The sequence below is a fragment of the Micropterus salmoides genome, unplaced genomic scaffold, assembly GCF_014851395.1.
Source record: "Micropterus salmoides isolate LMB-PRFRI ecotype aquatic unplaced genomic scaffold, ASM1485139v1 Ms_hic_scaffold_17, whole genome shotgun sequence".
NCBI classification, from domain to species: Eukaryota; Metazoa; Chordata; class Actinopteri; order Centrarchiformes; family Centrarchidae; genus Micropterus; species Micropterus salmoides.
In genome coordinates, this window is record NW_024040817.1 from 28,882,268 (window position 1) to 28,905,502 (window position 23,235).

The 23,235-nt window shown below is 40.8% G+C and overlaps 1 protein-coding gene across 1 annotated transcript in view; it reads right to left on the reverse strand.

Moving 5' to 3' along the window:
* Positions 1–23,235, reverse strand: part of hivep3a (HIVEP zinc finger 3a) — a 47,284-nt gene that overhangs the window by 23,909 nt on the left and 140 nt on the right. The gene's annotated exons all lie outside the window — the stretch shown is intronic.

The following is a 23,235-nucleotide window of genomic DNA, read 5'->3' on the forward strand; positions in this document are numbered from 1 at the left end:
ATGTGGAACGAGATCATAGGTACTTCTCAAATTGATCTGAAAGATCCACATTCCCATTAAAACACCCACACACAAACACTAAGAGCTGAAATCAACGTAAGCATCGCGGGGAGGGGTGACAGTTGTTAACAGGAACAACACGTGTTTAATTAGGGTTATTGGTTGCATTTGAAGCAATTTGTTTAACTTCCAATCAAAGTTAGGATGCTAACAAATCAGACAATGCAAAAGCAATTTATTGATATTCCCAAAGTTATGGTCTTGACTGGTCTTGAAATAAAATCCCGAGTCCTCAATGTCCGAGACCGAGACAAGACCGAGTACAAATGCAGTCGAGACCGAGACGAGACCAAGACCGGTCTCGAGTACTACAACACTATTTTAGCGAGTGCCAAAGGAAAATCACCAGCGCTAAAATGATCAGAATTGGAAACAACCTTTCAAATCTTTTCCGAATGTGTTTTAATAGCCATTTATCAAACAACTGTTGAGCAAGCAGAACATCAACTTAAATACGACGTGTGGACTTCCAGCAGTCACCTCTCCTCTCATCCACAGCCGCTGTATTTTACACATGCAGCTGGCGCTGGATTAATTGAGAGCCTAAGTCGCATGCTTCTGCTTCCGGCCCATGGGACCTTACTTCGGAAAAAAAAAAGCACAGTAGTCAATGGCGAGAGAGAACTTATCTTTTTATCCTGTTAGAATTGAGCCCTGAATTACACACATGATGTTGGTCAATTTGAAATATAATTTTGCAAGTCAAGAAAGTCGCAGTTTGTCATAGAACAGTAAAGTTACATGTCGTTTTGTGCAAAACCTGTTCAATGAACTACATCTCTCGTCTCGCACAATATACGTCGGCAACATGTTAGCGCGGTAATGCTAGCTAACATTCATTGCTTTCTTACTACTAGCAAGATAACTTATATAATCATCAGGTGAGATAAATATATCGTATCGGCTATTGAAAAACCCATACTGGTTGAACACTACTCAGCAATTTGGTAGAAACATTTTCTAATCAAAATAAATGATACAGACAAATTTAATCACTGCAATAAAACAATTTAATGCAAGCAGCAGAATGAACACTGTGGTTCATGGCAACACATTTTGAAAGGCAAGGCAGAGGTTACTTTCGTTATTTCTTAGAAATAACATTCCATTTATGAGAAATTACTGTTTATTGAGGCCTAAATCTGCTGAAAATAAAGGTGGTTTTTGGTTATTATTTGAGTATGACATGAAGACTAATATTGGCTCAGTAAATCGGTCTTACTCCACTTGTCAGCCTTTCAGGAGGTGACAGAGCTGCCAGTGTTGTCCCCTTCCACAGGGGAGCTTTGCCTCTGTGCAGCTGGGGCTTGTCTGGATGGCCTTGTCACAGTGTGAACATAAGGCTACCAAACACATTTCCTCAACAGGAATATTTCTTTTTGTTAGGAATGTAGGGTGAGCACGGGATGGAAACAAAAGATAAGGTCTCACAATACTGTCCTCTCTTCGCTAACCGAACACTGAATTCATTTTGTACCTCAAGCTATACAATACATTAACATTTAGCAGTGGCTGAATAGAAATGATGGGCTATTTTTAAAGATGCAGATATAGAGGGAGAAGCTGCCAAATTTTCAGTTTAGCCACCATTTTATTTGCAGAATAAGGTTTATCCTGCTTTTAAAGCTGACATAAACCTGTGGCTAAGAAGAACGGGTCCTTTAAGTGAAAAAAAGCACACACTAATGCTTTTCTGAAATTGAAAGGGTTTTGTTTATTTTGTAGTTTTTGGATCCTACTTAATCTTTTTATTTACCACTGGCAACAAGGCAAAAGCATTGCATGTAAAAATCATTGTTTATGGAAGGTCACAGTTTTAACAGGCCAGACACTTCACGTCTTCCAACACAGCTTTTCAGTAAAGCCTTGTGTTTTCATTTTGGGTAATTTGTAAAAGTGATCTACATTATTATTATTGGTTTGTCATTGGTTTGTCTGACTGAGAAAATTACTGACATCACCTGAATATAGGGGTGCAATGATTTCTTTTAAATCAATTAATCAAACGATTCTTTTTCCGATTTGTCTAGTCAATTACAAAACAAGTAATTTAGTGATTACTGTAAAGATTATTATTATTCAATAAATATAGCAATAAATGTATTGGAAATTAATTTAAAAACTTGTCTCTAAATATTAAAAAAAGTATATATATTTTAGCATAATCCAGAATAATGACAACACAGGCGTAATTTAAAATCTAATTTCCACATCACTGTTGTATTATGATATTAATAATAATAAAAAGGCCATATTTGTCAGATGCCGTATCAGAAAAATACTGGACCTCAAATTAAAAGAACTGCTTTAACACAGACACATTAATTTACACACTTTATGTCCTTTCCCTGAACTGGAGAATCAGTATTTTTAGGGGTGTGACGATACACTTAGCTTAGAAATCTTCAATGACGAAATATATGACTGGAAAAATAGTCTTTTATTCGGCTGAAGTCACAAAATGCATAACAATGTGCATTTGTTCGTGTCTTTCACTCTGTCTGCGTTTATTGTTTGCACCGGGAAGCCAAAATGCTGCCACAAAAACTATTTAAAAGTGGCAGAGGCGTCTTCTATGATAATTTCACAAGATCTCTTCACACCCCTTGTATTTTTTTTAGTAAAAGTACTTGACATAAAACTTGGTTATGCCATGGATTTATCTGATCTCTGAAGTATTGCCCAGTAAGATATGCACTGGCAAAAAAAATAACTGAAACACAGATTCTAACAACAGTCAGTAACATTAGTTCAAGACATTTTCTCACTAACACGTAGCCATTATAGTGAACAGTAATGGTAGTCAAATGTTACGTGACTCATGGTGTAACAATAGGTTTCCATAACAGCAGCGGTGCAGAAATGACTTTTAACATGGGGAGGAAATAAATTTGAACTACCACTATAAGAAACACCTTCCTCATGTTGATAATCCTAATCAACAGGAACTGCTCTGCTGTCTTGCTGCCGTCTTGACAAAGTGCACCGGGATGATATCGTTTCACAAGTGTTGGTGTGTAGCAGTTGTACAGATGTCATAAGCCATTTCTAATATGCAAAGCTTACAGAGCACCACATTGTGGGGTCTAAAACACTCCCAAACGTTAGATGATCATATTGGTAAGGCAAGGTTTTTCAGCTGCAGCTTGTTCTCCAGGGGAATCCCTGCTTTGACAGGAAGCAGCACTTCATTGCCACACGCCGAGGCACATTATGCATTTTGATGTATATTCATAATTGATGACGTTAATGAGTCGCCCCAGCCCTACCTGAGTATCTCCGCTTGGAAAACGAAAAAAATATTACAGAAAACCTGTTACAAACTAGGGACGTGAAGTCTGAAAAACATGTGCATTTATCACACAGCGATGATCTTACGCAGGGGATTTTAGAGTCCGACACTGTTGGCCTCCCCTCAGACAAAGTCGAGACAACTGACAAATCAAAGACAATAAATGTGTGCTGAATTAACTGTTAGCAGTTCCTGTTTGCAATGTACCCATGGATGTCACCAGAATAATTCTGGAATCATAAGGAGCATGTTTTTTTCTATGATTTCTAAGCAAATTTATAGATGTTTATTTACGGACATCAGAGATAATATATCCTTGGAAAGTGTAAGTAACATTGGAAGTGTAAATTACAAATATGATGTGTATCGTGTGTGCTCAGATTTGACTGAGCTGCAGAGAAGAAGACGGTTAAGTACCTTAATTGCCTCTGTGAGCTGTGTGTCATAACCACAGCTGTTGCTGTAACAGGCCAAATCAGTGAACTAAACTACAATAATAAATGTCCTTTTGTTTTTGGAACATCTGCATGCATTTGAGAAACCCACCACAATGAAATATTTTCTCTGCTTAGACGTCAAACGACAAACGACAAAGACTGGTGAATATCTCATGTTAACAAAACGGCCAATGCAAAACCAACACATATATTGGTCCGACCGTGGTTGGTTTGTGGTGGTGTGTCAGCAGCAGCAGCAGCATCTAAGCTTAGGACAGTGCCGGCTCCATCCTGCAGTGCCACAGAGGTAGTTTCTGGGAACTGAGCCACCTGTCAGAGGAGAGAAAACACAGGCAGTGTCCTCCTCAGCATCCCAGCGGTCCAGGGCTTTACATATGGTCCTTAAACACCACCGAAACAGCGGAATTGTCACTGCCACTGCCTCCTACAGTACTGGGTGGTCTTTAGTGAGTCAGCCTGTAGTACTTCATGACCTCTGAAATGCACTATCACAGTCTCTTGGAAATGCGGGATTGCATGTTTGATGTTGAACACGTGTGTGGGAGTGCACACTGTTATTTCAAAGTACAGAAATTAAGAAGAGGGCGTTTATGTGTGCCTGGCTATGAATAACACTATGTCTGGGTCTAGAGCAGGAGTTTTCAAAGTCTGAAACTGTGGGCCTCCCCTCAGACAAAGCTTGGGAAACAGTGCCCCCCCACCACATCTTTAGTTTTCTTGGTAAGTTTCGCTCAATTACTGGATGCTTATGGGATCATGATTATATGATCTGATCCCATAGACACTCAACATTTGAGCCTAAATAGCCTAATATTGCTGTTTGACATAACTTCAGACTACACTGGGGGGGGGGGGGGGGGGGGGGGTTCCCCAAAAACTACTGTATCTCTGAACTCTCACACATGCAGGCTATTCTATGTGATCTCTTTTTGATAACTAGTGCAATAAGTAATTTAATATTGTCTCGCTTCCATTCACTGCGGCTCCCCTGAAACAGTTTTGAGCCCCCCTATGGAGGCCCGCCTCACACTTTGAAAATCCCTGGTCTAGAGGTTGTCACTTTTTCCCCCCAGCATGTGTACATATGTATGTAAAGCCAGCCAGTACATCCCAACATATCACTAAAACCACAGGTCCCCTTGCCTCCCTCCAGACCCCCAGTCATAGACAGACTAGACACCCCACCCCCACTTCACCAGACAACCAGCAACCAGAATGCAACAGATGCCCCTGTCAACCTCAAACTGCCCCAATGACCAACACGTGGTAGGCTACAGAGTGAAATAACCTCTTGAGCTCTAAAACGTGTCTGAACAAAAACAAAATAAGAGGCTCCGCCTGCTGGATGACTTGACTTCCCAACAGCAGACCATGTTGACAGATGCAGTGCAGGGCTCAGCTGTGGTGGGTGGTGCCGGTTCAAACCCTACTACCAAATGTTCCAACAACATACTAATTTCATGCATGTACAAATGTACCTTTATGGACCAAAGAGGCCTGTGTGTGTGTACATAAGGTGCAATAATTAAAATTTATACTGTGCACCACAGCACCGTGACCAAAATACATTTACCAGCCCGCTGCCTTTTCAAAACACCACAGAATACATACCATACTTCATCATACATTTTCATTTGTCAAGAGCTTTATTATGTCCAAGTACTCTGCATGGTGATGCATTGCCCGTTTTGTTGGATTTCTTGATTTTATTTGCCAGTTTACTTCAGATTGTGCTAAGATGTGACTGTTATTTTTGGTCACAGTCAGGGGTTTATTTTTGGGAGTTACATGAGATTTAAGGTCAGTCAGTTTATTTTCCCAAGCTAAATGGTTTCATCTTGGAAACAGGGAAACAGCTAGCCTGGACAATAGAGGGCAGCACTTTAGGATGTTACTGCTCCCGGGCCAAGAAATAATCCGACGCACAGCCCCCTCATAAAACCACAACTTGTTTAGATTAGGAACCAAGACTTAACGTGTTAATTCAAGTTTAAAGGGGCTATATCTAGTTTTCAACAGCCACTTGCGGTGCGGTTTTTAGATCGCAACCAGGTGTGTGCTCATATGCGCGGTCTAACTCATGAGCAACTTACAACGACGATGGAGAAGCTGTGCACCTAAGTATCGGTAAATCTAAATTGAACATTATGATGCAAACAACAGTAGATTTGTGCTAATGTAACATTAGCTGGATGCTCCTGCCCTGCATCACTATGGGCTAGTGCAATCACTCCACATTTGCTTTGTACACTTTGACATAATACCAGCGGTACATAATAGGGCTGAACGATACATCTTATTTTCATCGTCATCGTGATATGAACATGCGCAATGAACACGTCGCAAAATACTGCCTAAAACGATGAATAAGAAAAAAAAATTATTACATGCGCCAAGCATTCACACTCCACATTGCCAAACTTTGACTTATCACATGTATCCATGAAGGTGTGGTTGGTGCATTCATGCTATATGGCCAATTAGATGAAGCCCCAGGAAGCGTCAGCTACGCTCAGATTGATTGGTATCAATTTAGTGGCGACTCTGCAAATACAATGGCGGAGGAAGGAGTGAAGAGTGAGGAAAATGTGGCTGACGAAGACCTTGTGGTGAAAAAGAACAGCACTTCAGCTATACGGAATTATTTTGGATTCAGAAGAAATGACGTGTTGCAAGCGCAGGTACTGTGTAAAACATGCAGTACAGCAGTGGCAACTGAGGAGAAGTCACAACCAACCTCCATCACCACCTGCAATACAATCATAAAGACCTACACAAACAGTTCAAAACTAGCCAAACAACAAAACCACAAACATTGAGTAGTAGCAAATCTAAAACTTTGCCATCACTACAACAACAGTCAATTTCTCAGAGTTTGAGAGTGTGACTCCTTATGACAAATCATCCAAACGCCACAGAGAAATCACAGAGGCCATAACTCATTATTTGGCAAAGGACATCAGTGTTTCCCACAGATTGACAGCATAACTGTGGTGGGGGGCAGTCGACTGCCCCAGCTGTTATGCCGAATTTTGCATGCCTGCCGAGAATTGTATGAAAATGCATTAAAGTTCTGCTTTTAAACGCTATATAATTCTTTGTGGGGTTCATCATTAGTGATAAATGATCAGTATATATTTTATGAACGTTAAGAATCATTAATATATTATTACACTTAGTAAAAGTACCATTTCTTCATGCAGCTGAGCTAGTTGATTATCCCTTGTTGCTGGTTTGGCTGGCGACTTGTACACAAGTGAACGGTGTGCCGTGTCATTCACAGAGTATCAAACGCCCTTACCCGTCTGCTGAACACCGCTGTGAAGTTCCCGTCTAAAACAGAAGGCTGTCAAAATGACACAGTTTAGTTTATAGCCAAAACAGAATTGTTCTTACCAGTTTTATTGGACTCCCTCCTGTAGTTGGTAATCTCCTTTTTGCCAAGTTGTCATATTTCTTTTGGATCTCCTGGATGGACCTCTTAATAAGACTTCTTGAATTTATTAATATATATAATAGGTGTCAGGGTTAATTGGCCACAATGATTACTGGTAGTTTGAATAGTTTGTAACAATTTATTTCATATCTTCTTTCCAGAAAATGCTGTTAAGGATGACAGCTGCATTGACCGTGCTGCTGGGCTTTGCAAAACATTGGTGGGACATTTTTCCCAGGAGCACAACCTCCCTGAGCACTCACTCATCACCGAATCTCCAACTAGGTGGGGCTCAAGGTAAAAGATGATAGAGAGGGTCTTGGAGCAGTGGCGGGCCATTTCTGATGTTCTATCGGCAAACCGGAAAACACGGCATCTGGTTCCCTCCTGGCAAGACCTGGATGTACTTGAGTCTGTTAACCTGGCATTACACCCTTTGCAGGAATTTACTGATGCTCTTTCCGAGGAAATCTATGTCAGTGTTTCATATGTGAAACCCGTCCTTCATCTTTTAAAGACATCGGTTCTTGCAGAAAAGGAAGATGACACAGATTTAACCAAGTCCATTAAAGTGAAAATCCTGGATTACATGAATACAAAGTATGATGACCCAGGACCACAAGAATTTCTGGACATTGCATCCTTCATGGACCCCAGGTTCAAGGTCACCTACATCAGCAGTGAAAAAGTGGAGGACATCAAGAGCAGGATCATGTCAGAAATGAAAAACTCAGCACAGAAGGAGGGGACACCTTCCGAGAACACAGAGGTCCAGACCATGGAGCCACCCAGAGAAAAGAAGACAAAGCGATTATTGGGCAGTTTGCTCAAAACAAATCCAAGCCCCACTCCAACAGCATCTTTCATGCATCTGACGCAAGCTGTTGAAGCTGAACTTAACAGCTACTTGCTCTCCCCCACCATTCACAGTGAAGCTGACCCTTTGGCCTGGTGGAAATTCCACCAGGTCACCTACCCAAAGCTGACCAAACTTGCTCGGAAGTATCTTTGTATACCTGCGACTAGTTCACCTTCAGAGAGGCTTTTCAGCACTTCAGGGAATGTGGTAACATGTCTATGTACATGTTTTAAACCTAGCATAGTTAACATGCTGGTTTTCTTTGCCAAGAACTTGCCCTAAAGGGATAACCAAGGCAGTGACTTGCCCTAAGGGGCAGATATTTTTTTGCTGGTTTGATGAGCCCTTAAGGATTTTAATGAGAGTCATTACAGTTATTTTAAATTGCCATTTTTAATTTCTATTTATTTAATTGTAAAAGTTGTTTTCCCCACATACGTTTTATTCAAAGAGAAATGTTTTTTTTGTGTTCACAAGAAAAGGAGCAGGAGAAATTGAACTTTAATTTCTTATAATTATAATGCCTAATATATGTGCAATTTGTGTTAGGTCTACCTTTCCTTGGCCGTGCAAAGCTGGGTGGTGATCCCGCAGTTCCTGCATCAAGTTTAATGTAGTTATTCGCACCTTTAGCAGCAACCTTTTAATGGCAAGTTTTTGAACAGGTGATCCGTCATCTTCAGTGACGCCCTGGTCAGACTTGGTGTACCCGAAGTGCTCCCACACTGCCGACTTCAGCCGTTTCTTTGGTGGAAATAAAGCTTCAGAATTTGTCACTTTGCCATAGTTTTAGCCAGTGTACATTAACCTATAAGCAGGACACTTCAGTTGGTGCACCGCTCCTGTAATTTTGTTTTCATTTTGTGCAAGTTCCCACAGTTTCGTTCCATGCAATAGAAGAAGAGTTTTTACGATTAATTAACCGTGACGTTTTAAAGCGCAGTTAATAGTGAATTTCCCTGCATCCCTAGTGTGCAGTCCATCAGTTTTATTTCTGTCACTCATACACGCAGTTGACAGCTGCTCTGTCAACATTGGCCCCTCCCAACTTGGACCAGTCCTCATTTTTGCTGAAATCTGATTGGCTTAACGGCGGGGATAAAAGGAGGTTACTTTCCACCTAGGAGAAGTTTAATCTCAATACGTTTTGTCGGGGCTTAACTGAGCCCTGGGTTGTGTGACAAGCACAACAGAGAAGGTAAATATGTCGAAAAGAAAGAAAGAGGAAAGAGAAATGTGTGGTAACCGACCTTTTCCTTGGTGGAAAGGTACTGCGGCCGAGGCAGATGAGGCAGGACTCAACACAGGCACCATGGTAGCGACCTGTCAATCACAAGATCGTTCTGACCTAAAGTATATCCTGCTTTACCTCATTATGAAAGTGTTTACTAAGGTAATAAATCAGGTGAGTAGGATCATTTTACCATTGTTTCTAATAGAACCAAACTAGTTTTTGCAACCGGAGGAGTCGCCCCCCTGCTGGCTGGTCGACACAATGCAGGTTTAAGGGACTTCCGTATTTGCCTCACTTTTCAGACCTGGAGGTTCCCTACCGTGGGATATCTTTAAACCAGTAACGTTAGCCAGCCCATGACTACATGATAGTAATATTGGTTGCGTTAGCTGGTGAAGTAACATGAAAAGCCATGCAACTGTAGTATTTTGCAGCGGATAACAATAGCAACTGCTCAGTGTTGTTGCTTTACCTGTCCAACAGGATGAAAGCCAGCTCTGTGTCAGTTTTGTAGGTTCCAAACCAAACACAAACAGGTCTCCATGACTCAAGCCTTTCTGATGTTGACTGTGTTTTCACCCGAATTCGATTTGATTCTCATTTGGCCTGACAAGCTCCAGCACGTAAAACTTTATTGTTGGCTTTTAACCTTAGGTGGAGTTTGTGTTGGAGTCTGTGTTGTGCTGGAAGCCGGTCGTTTTATGGTGTAAGTGCAGTGTGGTCGCTGTAGTAGACTAGAGGACCGGGAGCGAGCATGCAGAAAACCCGACCTGACTCCTTCACATAAGAAGCAGAATAGTAGCGGTTTCAAGCAACAGAGAAAACAGGGGTGTGCTTTATTTATATGGGAGTTTTCAGCCCGTTGACAATTAGGCAGTAACACAGTGATTTATTGAAAAACTACATATAACCCTTTTAAGAGGTGCTGGTAGGCAGATTTCTTTAACTTTGGACAGAGCTAGCTGTTTTGGCAGTCTTTATGCTGAGCTAAGCGTCTTCTGCTCCAGCTTGATATTGAAGGGACAAATATCAAAGTGGTATTGATCTATACATTTCCTAATCATAATTTTTGAGATTTTCTTTCAGGGCTGAGCAGCAGCTTGTCCTGTTAGTCTGTGAAAGCTGTCAATTTAGAAAATAATTGACATAAATTTCAGACTTGGCATCATACTGTACATTATACTGTATATATGTATCTACAATATATCATCATTGTTTGTTTTCATTACTGACTGCCTGGCTACTTTTTGGCTAAGTGTCATGAATCATGAATGCTAAGTAAGTGGTAATTATAAATTCTAACATTGATGTTTCTTGTATCTGTTATTTTATCATCTCAAATTTTGTTTCCATTAGATCATCTGTGTTAGTGACACACATTAGCAAGACTGCCATTTCCTCATAGTTTTTAGACCAATCAACATGAAAGAAAACTAAACTAATTGTCTGACAGTGAAATTGTACTCAAGAGTTCTGTTAATAATACCTTATGCATTATTTTTATTGATGCTTTTAAGACCATTCTTGTTATTGTGTGTATTTTATTTCCAACTGCACACCATAGTATCAGACATAAATCCTGATAAATGCTTCATTATTCTTCAATAGTCAATATTTACTGATGTGCAGCACGGACCACCAAAGCGTCACCCTATCCCTTAACAGTTTTCAGTCAATCATGCTCCACATACTGATCTGCACGGGTGGTCCACCCCCAAAGTCCTATTTTGAGCCAGGAAAAACCCTGCTTACAGGCCACTGGAAGCTGCGCCAGACACCGGCTGATGTTTCTGCAGTTCCTTGGTCAGCAACACAGGCTGATAAAAGTCGACACATCATGGCTTTAAATTATAAAAAAGAGCAGAGGACAGGATTCAAATAACTAGCCATATGCTTTGCTTGGGAATTCCGAATAGTGACCCCATAAACAATAATCATCCGGATCATTGTAATATATATTGTAATCAAAGTCCGAGGATTTCTGTTAGACAGCACTCACAGAAATACTGGAGATTCTTTTTCTGCCCTTTAAACTGCATTAATCGATCCAAAGCATATCCTATAGCTAAACCAAGGGCGTTCATTCTATAAATAATAATTTAATTTAATTTATATTTTATTTAATTTATAAATTCACTCTATAAATAATAATAGGTCAATTGATATTTAAAGACAGACACTCACTAACAACAGGTTCTTTTACAGAAAGGTGGGGAAAGCATAAATTTAGAGCCGCAGTAAACCAAATCAGAAATAAGAAAAGTGGCACAAAGAACCCTAGAATGGGAGGCATTGTGCAAGCAGTGAAAAAAACAAGTAGAAAATAGAGGAAATGCTAAATATAGAATTAATGGCCAGCCACTTGCTATATTCATCCCCACATCTAAGTTAGGCTGTTTCTGCGAGCGTTTGTGGTTTCAGGGTGTGAGTGTGGGTTTCGGTAAGGCCGCTGACTGAAACTGTGACACTGCATGCACTCATCATCACCATCATGATGACAAAGGCATACTGCTAAACGCTGAAGCCAAATGAAAAGCAAACACCTTCGCAAGACTGAGTGAATCTATATTTCCGGACTTGAGCAAGTCATTCTTGAAGACAGAAAGGTAACAAGATTCATAAAACCTGTTGACGTAATCATAAGCGGAGGTAGCGTGGGTGTATGGGGGCAGCCAACCCAGGGTCCCGGCTGGGTATCAGTCCTCTACTTGAGGCACAATCAGTTACTTGTAGACACGGCCGGACAAGAGAATTGCACGCTGGTAACATCACAAGTTAAATGCACCAGTATAGCCGTCCTTTTCAAATGAAAAGTCCCTTCACTCCTGGTTTCAAAAACCACCACAAGAATGACAATTACCAACAAAAAACATTATATTCTAAGTAGACACGTTTAAACATATAAATCACAAACATAAATCACAAAGTAACTTTTGTATTACAAACAAATAGGAGACAAACAAAACTCCCTTCACCGCCATGCATCATGGGAATTCTGAGGGATGGACTTAGGCTGCTATATATCACAGTTTAGTTCTGTCCTCAACTTCCACTGGAAGCTCAGCAGCAGAGCGTGCAGCCTGCCCCTCGTAAATGACTTGTTTTTAATATGTCCTTCTTGTGCTTCTACTACCTCTCTTCAAAGCTCTGCGTTACCCGCTTTCGTACCATCACCTGCAGATCGCACACGGAGCATTTCAAAATAAGAGCGTTTTGCCTGCCTGATTTTGCTGACATGTTTAGATTTTGTTGATTTGGTGATAAATGCTTGCTTTTTGTACCTCTACTATGATTAAGTAAGCTACATAGTTAAATTGTTTCTTTTTTGTCTGTTTTAACTGTGTTTAAGGTTAATATAGGATTGGGAGTCTGCACAGGGTATTTTATTTTGAAAATGACTGCGTATTCTCTCCAGAGAGGAGCAAAGAGACACTTCTGGTGTGAGCACAAGCACTGACTCAGTGGACTTTCAGAGTGAGTCTAAACTATTTTATATAAATATATATATATTATATTATATATAATATATAACAAATGTGAAGATTTGCTGCTTTACTTTGTCATATATGATAGTAAACTAAATATCTTTAAACTTTGGAGTGTTGGTTGAATAAAACAAGCTATCTGAATACACATCTGTGCGCTCTGGGAAATTTTAATTTCTCACTTTTTTCTCACATTTTATACACCTAAATTATTATACAAATTCTTCAATCAAGAAAATAATCTGCAGATGAATCGATAATGAAATAATAGTTTGTTGCAGCCCTAAACTGTAACAAAAGTGGTTTATACAGAAAGTATCTTAGGATACTGGGACACTATGAAGATCCTCATGACTATGAATCATTCAGTCTTTTTTCTCAGTTTTGATTATAGTACTCTTTTTAAGATTCCTTACTTGATGAATTATAAACAAGTATCTACAAAATGCATTTTTCATGTAACAACCATCTAAAATGTTTTACAAAATCCCAACTCGAGGTCCACAACCGGCTTTTCTTGAGGTTTCAACACCAAGCCCTTTATCATCGGGTGAAGTTCGCTCGGCTGTCATACTGACTCAGCAGCTATTAAGGTTGTCACTTTTTCCAAAGGTCAAGTTCAACTGAATGAAAACGAACAACCCATAAACTGAAAAGTAGGCAGTCAGACCAGGTTGTACAGTTGTGTTGCTCCACTTGTTTCTACCAGTCCTCACATTTGTTATGGTTGTAGATTAAGGAAGCTGCTTTTTACTAAGCTGGCAAACAGTCTTATCTTTGTATCATTTTGCCATCTGCGCCGTAAAACCCAAAATACTTCCACGCATCAGATGCTTTGATGTGAAGATGATCTGATCAGCTCGGCTTTTCTCACTATTTTTTATTTACAGCTTAGTTTATCCATCCATCCATCCATCGTCAACCGCTTATCACGCATACAGGGTTGTGGGGGGCTGGAGCCTATCCCAGTTAACCACGGGCGAAAGCTTGGTTTATGGATAGGTCAATGAGGCAATAGGTCAAGCTCTCCTCAACCACAAGGCAAACTACTTCAAGTGTTCTGTAGCGAATAGATGGGGAAAATTGCTATGATTTCACACGTTGAAGTGTTGAAGGCTCTGGAAAATACTAATTAGTGGCTATTGAGTTGATTTTAACTTCATATTAAACATTCAACAATAATAAGACAATAAATGAGATCTAAACAGGTGAAATCAGGCCTTATGTATTTAAAGAGCCATGATTTTGGTACCTGACTGTTTTTGATACATATTTTACTAAAAAATATTGCGCTTCCATATCCAGCTCTGGTGACACTTTCTACACAAGTTCTACACTTTAAACTAAACATGTAATGAAAGTGGTTTGGGCTTAGTAAGAAGAGACAGTGTCTGAGGTTGTGATGCCATAAAGATGTTTCAAACCAAATCACTACCAATATGAGAGCAGTGAGGGTGCACAGTGCATGAAAAGAGCCAGAGAGGAAAGCCAAATCAGGAAGCTAATGGAACCCAGTGAATAGCTGATAACAACCACATGCAAAGTCTTCACACGAGCCTGAACGCGTGCAGCCGGCAGTAACTCTGCATGATGTGATATAACTCAGATGGATCAATACTAACACCGTTGAGCCTGATGCATCTGGCCGGGCTGCGTGCTGGGTTAAGCAGGATACGGACTACAAAAAGGTACATCCCAACTTGCTTTTATTTCAAGCAAAAATAGTCAGTGACCTTTTGTGCAGCCACTTCATTAAAACACAGTTCACTTCAGAGGCCAACATAAACCCCATCCAAATACAGTGAGCGTTATTCTCTCTTGAACGGGGCTGTAAATGGTTGGATCTCAAGGTGATATAATGCAGGGAGAGAGCAGCCATATGTTCTCTTATTTCACCAACAGTGAATCAACAGACAGGGATGATGAGGCAGTCTGCCAAAGAGCCTGCCTGTCCAGGAATCTATATCTTCCACACAGAGCGACAGGGAGAAGCTAGTGTTACTGTAGGCAGCTGTAATATTTTGACATGCGCTCACGATGCAAAGCAATAATTGGGACGTGGCCGCAAATGATACTGAGGTCTACCTGTAGGAATCGGCTGAGTCAGCAGTAGCTCAGCGTGAAGCCAGCAACATACCAGTGCTGCAGTCTCTATAACAGGAGGATGGTGGACAAAAGACCTACTGTGGGACAAATCCAGGAAAAATGACCCAACTGCTGTTACATAATATAAAAGCCCGTGGTCTAGGACCATATAGTTTTCTTCACTCAGAGAAAACATGACCTTGATGGACAATGACAACGTCAACAGGAGCAAGCAGATGAGAGGAGGGGACGCCAGTGTGATGCACTACGGTCAATTCTTTCTCCTCAGAAACTATATGTAATGCTGTATGCATGCACACTACATTAAAGCTGCTGTAATCCGTATCTTTTGGTTAAACAATGGATCAAATGACTATGCGTAACGCCCTCTAGTCCCACAGTCACACAGACCACTGCAGCAGAGGAAAGGCTACAACTGTAAGATGGTTTTAATGTTTGTAGCGCTGTTATTCTGTCTTTGCATTCTCAGTAATGTTGTAACATTTAAGTAAATCAAGAAACATCTGGCTCGTGACGTACATAACACGCTTGCCTCGTGACATTTAGAAGCACTTTGGGGGGGAAAAATAAATAAACAACAGAAACTGATGAAAGGGGGCTGTTGCTTTATTAGTATAAATAGACAATACGTTTTCTTTCCAGTTTAAAGGCTAATTTTTGCTCCTGACAGTTGAATATTGAAGGAACCAGACGGTTAATTATGTGGTTCAACTTTTCTCTATGGTCAGAATTGGACAAACACTTGATGCCAAACAGTGGATCACTTAACAAATCTGAGGGAGAACATTCAAAACTATTATGATAAAAATCTTTTTAACAAATATGATTAGTAAATCTTTTTTCAGTCCCTTTTCCTCAACAAAATAAATATTTTAATAGATAAAATTAAGCTCTAATTTGTTCGTGATTCAAATGAATTAAACCAAATATTTATTGACGATATATTGTGATAATATTATGTAAAATTATATTGTGATAATTTTCATTATTGTTTTATTGCCCAGCCCTATAGTGTCACTAATACCATTAATTACTGCTCCGTTCCATTAAGTGTCCCAGTAAGTCATTCCAGTGAGCCTACTGTATATGCAATGCAGTCATTAGTGATGTTATTAGCTACTGTGTGTCTCCTGCAACAACATGTCAAAATGTCTGTTGTGGAAGAGGACTACTAGCAGCTCATTTAAACCTATGCTACGATTAACAATAAAAAGAATACTGCCTGTGTAATAATAACATAATGATGACAATCAAATGTAAGCTTAACATTGTGTGAATTATATCTACACAAGAGAGCAGGTGCAGCACATGGATGTGTGTTCATCGTGCTGCTTGTGTGTGTGTGTGTGTGTGTGTATGTGTGCGTCCACTAGGTGATTTGTGAATGAGAACTGCAGCTGACAGGCCTTCTGCCTGACAGGCTGCTTTCTCCACAGGGGTCACAGAAACCAGAGGCCCTTCCACCTCGCAGAGCAACCCAAGCTGGGTCCATACGCTCGCCTCCAGGGTCACTGACGGCATCCAACCCCTTCCAGCAAAGGGCTGCAGCTCAGCCAAGGGCCTAACAACTCACAGCGAGTGCACACATGCTCTGATTCCCACACACACACACACACACACACACACACGCACTGCATGTAAACACAACACTTAACACCCGAGCATACGGTGTTCACAAAGCACACGTGCAAGCTTTTGTGCCAACACGTTTTCCTGTGCACACGCACTTGGGCAAGCAAATGCGTAGGCAAGGATGTAAACACACACAGAAACACACACACAAGTGTATCCTTTCATTAACAAGGATGAGGGTCAATTTCCGCTCCCGCTGTCTTAGGCCGGTTGCCGGGGAGGAAACCTGTTCACTTACGGCAGTTTTGACATTTAAGCTTGTGTCTCTGCAGCTGGGGGAAGTCCTAATGATTGATGACCAGAGCCACCCTGGGGTCCTCTGCTGCACGACTTGCTGGAGTGTTGTCACCATTATCTACGTGTGGATGTACGTGTGTGTGCTCTACACATCCTAAACTTGCATGTGAGCGCTGGTTACATGACACATCTTAAATCATAAACTAAAGGTTTTGCGCAAGGAATCTATGATTTATTACTGCTGTAGTCACTTAGGGTTAAAAAAGGGGTATTTTCCAGGTTGGAAGGCAAGAACACGGAGTTTGATGATAAATTGCATTGGGAAGAGATTTGTTCCAATAAGAGTAATGCAAGTTCAGCATTATGTACAGTAACCACTGTAGAGAATGGCCATTTCCTACTTCCTATTTAAACTGTAGTGGATCAAAATCAATGTTGTGATGTCCTGAGCTGGCTTCTTAAGAGCCAGAGGATGCTCAACACTTATTTGGTACCAACCGACCATGTGTCCATACAGACAAGCTGAAATTCCATCATTTTCTTAAGCCGAATTGCTAATAAATTCACAGTTTCCATATTATTAAATGTGATTATTTTCCGATTGTCTTATTATATGGTATGATTATAAATAGTCAGATAAAAAAAAGAAAGTTAAATATGTCAATTTCAGCATTTTTCGTCACTATTTTCTGACGTATCAGAAACTTAATTAACAGGCAGGTTGATTGATGAAAATTAAAATAATAGTATTAAAAACTATAAAGTTCCGAAAGCTATGTAGATAACTGATTAAACTCGGAAAAGTCAAACTATTTATAAACACCTAATTCAGGTTTTACTCAGCAAAGTTATCCATTAAGGGCAGGAAACCTGCTTTGTGGAACGGGTCCCTGGCCAGATTCCCATTTTTGTTAACTTCTTCTGTCATGAGACATTTTGATTTAAATAAAAATTCTGCCAATTTTAGAGTATTCTATTTAGGTAAAGTCTCTGTACGGCTGCTAGTGTGACCTCCTATTATTCTTTTGTGCATGCGGGCCAGTTCACACTGCAGTCTGATATAGGCCACATTAAAAATGTATGCGAACAGTCAATCAAAAAAATCTGATCTGCGCAATAAATTGGAATTGAGCATTAAGGCCCGTAGCTTGAACGTAGCGAGAAAGAGCAAGATGCAACAGTAGTTTGAATACAAGGTGCACACTTTCTGACAGTCTTTGCAGGCATTCATGCTGTTGCACACACTTTAAACATCAAAAGTGACAGAAATGCCTATTTTCTCACTTCCGCAAAGCTGGCCAGTCACTGTCTGAAGCGGCCTATAGTCGGATTGTTATTTTGTTAAAGTACAATAATTGTCAGACACATTCCTTGCACTTCCAAAGTCAGAAAGCAGACAGTGTTTGGCCTTAATTTAATATACTGACCCCTTGAGCTATCACCAAAAAGTATAATTTTTCTGAAACTCAAGTAACATATTGGCACAGGTAACATAAAACTTTTGAACTAAGTATACCCAGCCCTATTTACGTAGTTCATTTTGAAATAAACTTTTTGGGCCTTCTCACTTTGTCCTCAGAGGACTGGCGCAGTTATGAAGGACGATTCACCATTTTCTCCCAGGTAAATACATTTCCACTCCCTCACCTGAAAGACTGTGTGCCTGGAAGAGTGAAGCTCTAGAGATACAAGTGCCTTCACATTTCACCTGCTACCAAGGACACTGTAATGACTGACATGTGAGGGATGAGGCTCCCGCTGGTGACTCCATAAGAACGAGCTGCATGAATATCAATGTTGTCCTCCTCGGCTCTACCGCCCTTGGCTGAACAGAGGGACCTTTGACAGGGCCATAGCAAAAACCCAGAGTATATGCCGTTTCATAATGCAACAGCATGCCGTGGGCCTTCAGGACACACTCTGAGACTCTGCACACCGCATAAATGTTTACCATACCACCACTGCATGTGTTAAGAGCAGGGCAGGGTTAACTCTGAGACTGGTCCCCTTTTTTAGCCGTGCTGCTCGTGTCCAGTGCCAAGAAACCACACACACCATTCTGGCTCCAGTGGCAAACACATTGAAAGCCATTTGGGCTTCGGGCCTATCGGTGCCACAATAAGCCCATTATGCTCCCACATTAACAACCATGAAACATCAGGGTTAATAGAGGCAACTAACCCACAGAGATCCATAACAAACTAACAGGAACTACAGCGTCGGTAATGGCCGTGATGATGGACATGTTTACACTTGACAAACTGAAAGACGCATCAAGAGCTTGTTCTGGATAAAAGTGCTCCCATGGTGCATTTCAACAATATTTTTTTGCACAGAATGTGATATATTCATGCAATAGTATCACATTTTCACTTCACTTATTTAAATAAAACATAGATTCAACTGTTATCCAGTAGCTAGTAGAAGCCTAGTCATCCGTGTCTATCCATGGTCACACAACAGACAGGTTTATGACAATAAGAAAACATTGAGCTCGAGAAGAGGCATAAGGTCAATGTTAGCATCCCGCAACAACAAATAACTGGAGCTGTCTCCTGTTCATCAGCTGGGTGAGTGATTGATGCAGGTACAGAGCATCAAACCTGACTGCTGGAACATGCAGCAACATCTTGTTATGTCCCCTGTACATCCTTCCTGAGGTGAAGGACAACTCCGGGGAAGGAAAAATGATAATAAACAACCACAGTCTCAGCCACTGGAGCCTTTGCTGACAAAAGAATGCCAAAAATCTGACCCCCCACTACAGAGCGAGATAGCAGGAGTGCTTGACACACTAACAGGCAGCCTCGGGTTCTGGTTAAAGGATGAGAGCGCTACACATACTGCAAAATAAAGACGTCACTCTAAAAACACAATGCTGGAGAAATCCCTTTACTCTAGCCTGAGTCATCATTTAGTATCTGTGACGTACAGCAGCGTATCGCTGCCCCCATGACAAAGAAATATTTGCTCAGCTTATTGTTATAATTATAAACCTTTCTCGTTTTACAAGATATTGTTCATGTTATTATGACACATCTTCTCCTTATTAAATTATTTTTCTGTTTCTCTCACAAAATATTCTCATTATTTCACAAAACAAGGTATCTCATTAAAACAAACATTTCTGTTACGTACCTGGTGACATGATAAGTTGGTGTGTTGTTATAACAAGAAACTTACATGTGGTGTAAAGAGGAGCAAACGGTCCATCGTTGCCTGAGGAACAATCACATATCATGACTGATACACATCCGACATGATGATCTGTCGCAGGGTGTTTTTATGTAACGTGGCTGTGGGTTGCTTTTGTTTTGCTGGGTAGTATCTGTAATTATCAGTGGCCACGCTCCCACTTGGTACAGGTCAGGGTGGTGTTGGCAAACAGGGCCCCTGATGTTAAAGTGTGTGTGACCTGCCCTACGCGGCACCTCCTGGCAGCACAAGCACCATGGCCCAGACCAGATACCGTAGCTGACTTTAGGGACGATAGCTCGCTTAAATGCACATTCAGTTCAGAGCCTATCTCTCTCATCAGCACCAATGTCCAGTGTCCCACCCTCAAAGACAAGGGTGGCCAAACTAAGGCCCAGGGGGCCAACTACGGCCCACAACTGGATTTTAAATGGCCCGCAATGAATACGTAAAAACAAACTAGAATATGGCTCATTTACAATAAATTGCACTGTATTTTGCTTCTTACTGCTGGATTCCACCGAGCATGGCTGCGCAACTTTCTGGCTGCGTTGCATTTTGGCTGCCGTGACAAGCTGCACAGAGCAGATCAAGCTGGGCAGGAAGTCAGAAACAGAAACAGCACTAAATCCAGTCAATTTACAAAATAAAACACCCTGTGCAGACTCCCGATTGTATATCCGTGAATAAACAGAATTAAAAAAGACCCAAAAAAGCCTACTCACCCCTGGTAGAAGCATAAAAAACACACAAACAATTACCAAATCAACTAAATCTGAGCAAGCGAGCATAATCAGGCAGTTTAGCCACTCCTTCTCTGAGACCTTCCCCCTCCTGACCACACACTGTACCACATGAGGCTATGTGCCTATTCAAACTGAACAACCTAAAATATATACACTTTTTTTGTTTAAACATATTCAGCTAGTAAGCCCTCTAAATGTGGCCAGTAGATGTGAATGTGATTGTCTGTCTTGACACAGATAGTCATGTTTCTTGTTCTAACAACATACCAACTTAAGTTTTATGAGAAAGGTTTGTTCAAAGCAGGCGAGTTGATTTAAGAAAGTTGTTTCATGATAAAACTTTTTATGACAATGATAATCAATTAATAATTTTAATCATTTACCAAGGAAACAAGATTTAAAACTCTGCTGCCTTCTTCTGTTTATACCATTGGAAATTGAATACAGATTCTTGTGGGGAACAAAACAAGCAATTTGAAGACGTCAATTATCACAATTAATCAACAGTTTAGATAGATTAGATAATATAAATAATCAGCATTTGCAGCCTTATTCAGGACCAATTATACCTCCTGCCAAGCTGGTATGATAATAGACAGTTTACCATATTGATCAAATACTGTACAGACAGATATAGCTCCACTTTATGCCAAGACATAGCGGCTTGCCTTGGGAGAATTTGCTTATTCTAAATCTTGTGATAAACCAATCACATCCACATGGAGGAAATGAAAAAAAGGCCCTGTTGTATCAAGTGTTTTTGTAGCAGAGCAATGCTGTGAGCCACAGCTGTCCTCAGGTGCCCTCTAATCCAGTAGGCATCATTGCCATGAGGAGTGTTCGAGTGCTGCTCTGTATAGTAGGTCATTTCCATGTTCTTTGTAGGCACACCCTCATGCATATTTGTTTTTTTATTTAGATAGAAAGAGCAGAACCACTGGGGCTGCCGAAATCCACTGCAACATGGGACGTTAAAGCTTATCCACTTGGCCACTACCTTGGCATCAAAATCAACCCACCAATCTAAGCCCAGCTGTGATTATGTAATATTATCGGCGATTTGATCCTGCAGCCACAAAAAAAAAAAAAAATAGATGTATAAATCCGCCCCGAGTGGTACTGTTTCTCACGCATGATGTCATGTTGAATTCCTTGCAAGCAGGTTATGCAGAAATGTCCGATCAGTAGGAAGGCACTACGCAGGCACTGCTGGAGCCGATAGGTTTTGTTTTCTGTTGAATGTGGGAAACGGCCACGCCAAATTCCGTTAAATGAATCGCACGTATTAGTCTAAATGTGCTTCTCAACAAGAGGCATATATCAGAGAATGCGAATAACAGTATTTTCTAAATATTTAAGGTCTATTTGTGAATTCGGCATTTATAAATTCAATAAATGTGGACCTCCTGCGCTGGATCTCACTTCTCACAATGATTTTCCACCAAAATAGCAACGGACAGTGGGAGCCTGACTACATGAGATCTGGTAAAAAGTAGTAGTGAAATACCAATAAATTTTTATATGGTCTTAACGAGCATGCGCGCTTGCAGACGAATGAATAAAAATATATTAAAGTGCCCGATTTTTTGAATGGAGGTTGGTTTGCTCGGCGGTGATGTAGCCCTGTGCAACGCGCTGCCGAATTAAACAGCCAATAACCAAAAGCCATGACAAAACATTCTACACACCTGCGTGCAACAGTCTCATTTGGGGATTTTCAAACGGTGCAATTGCAGTTATTTGAGACACAAAATATCTGCGCCCCTGTGTTTTGAAGCAAAGGCTTTACTACTAGGCAATATCGATTAACAAAACACTCGGGCAACGAGGTAGACCACTCCAGTTTTCCTACGTAGTGCCACAGACCAAACCATGCAGTTGTGCTACTACAATCAGCGTCAAGCTAACAGGGACATCACCGCCTCCAAATAAAGTGTTTTCAAAATAAAGCTACATCACAAAACCAACCTATTCTACTCATGCCAGTGTTTCAGCAATAGCTCCGCTCCGTATTATAATATATTATTTTAGTGCATTATTTTAACACCGCCTCGGCTGCTCTACGCAATCAACTACGCACTTCTACTGCACCACTTTAACTATACGAGACAAATTCACGACATTTATTTTGAACACGACATCTCCGTACTTCCAGTCTCGTTATGTCCAATTCTAGCTGACTTGCCGCAGCTCACCGCCTCCTCCTCCCTCTCACAGACAATGAATGAAGCCAGTTTGGGAAATGGACAAGCCCAGGACCAGTTCAGGTACCGTTAGCTGAACACCCGTCTAACATGTAACCCCAAAACATTACAGAACCCGGAAACCTGTACCCCTTAGCTCCGGACATGCTGTCCATCTTAACGTTAGCTACCTTTATCTTACCATTCCGCAGAAATAGCGACAAGAAAACATGCCAGATAATAATGCCCGCCCTGCCACACCATGTAAACTGTTACAACAACACAAAGCTACAAAATACGTGGTAATATTTC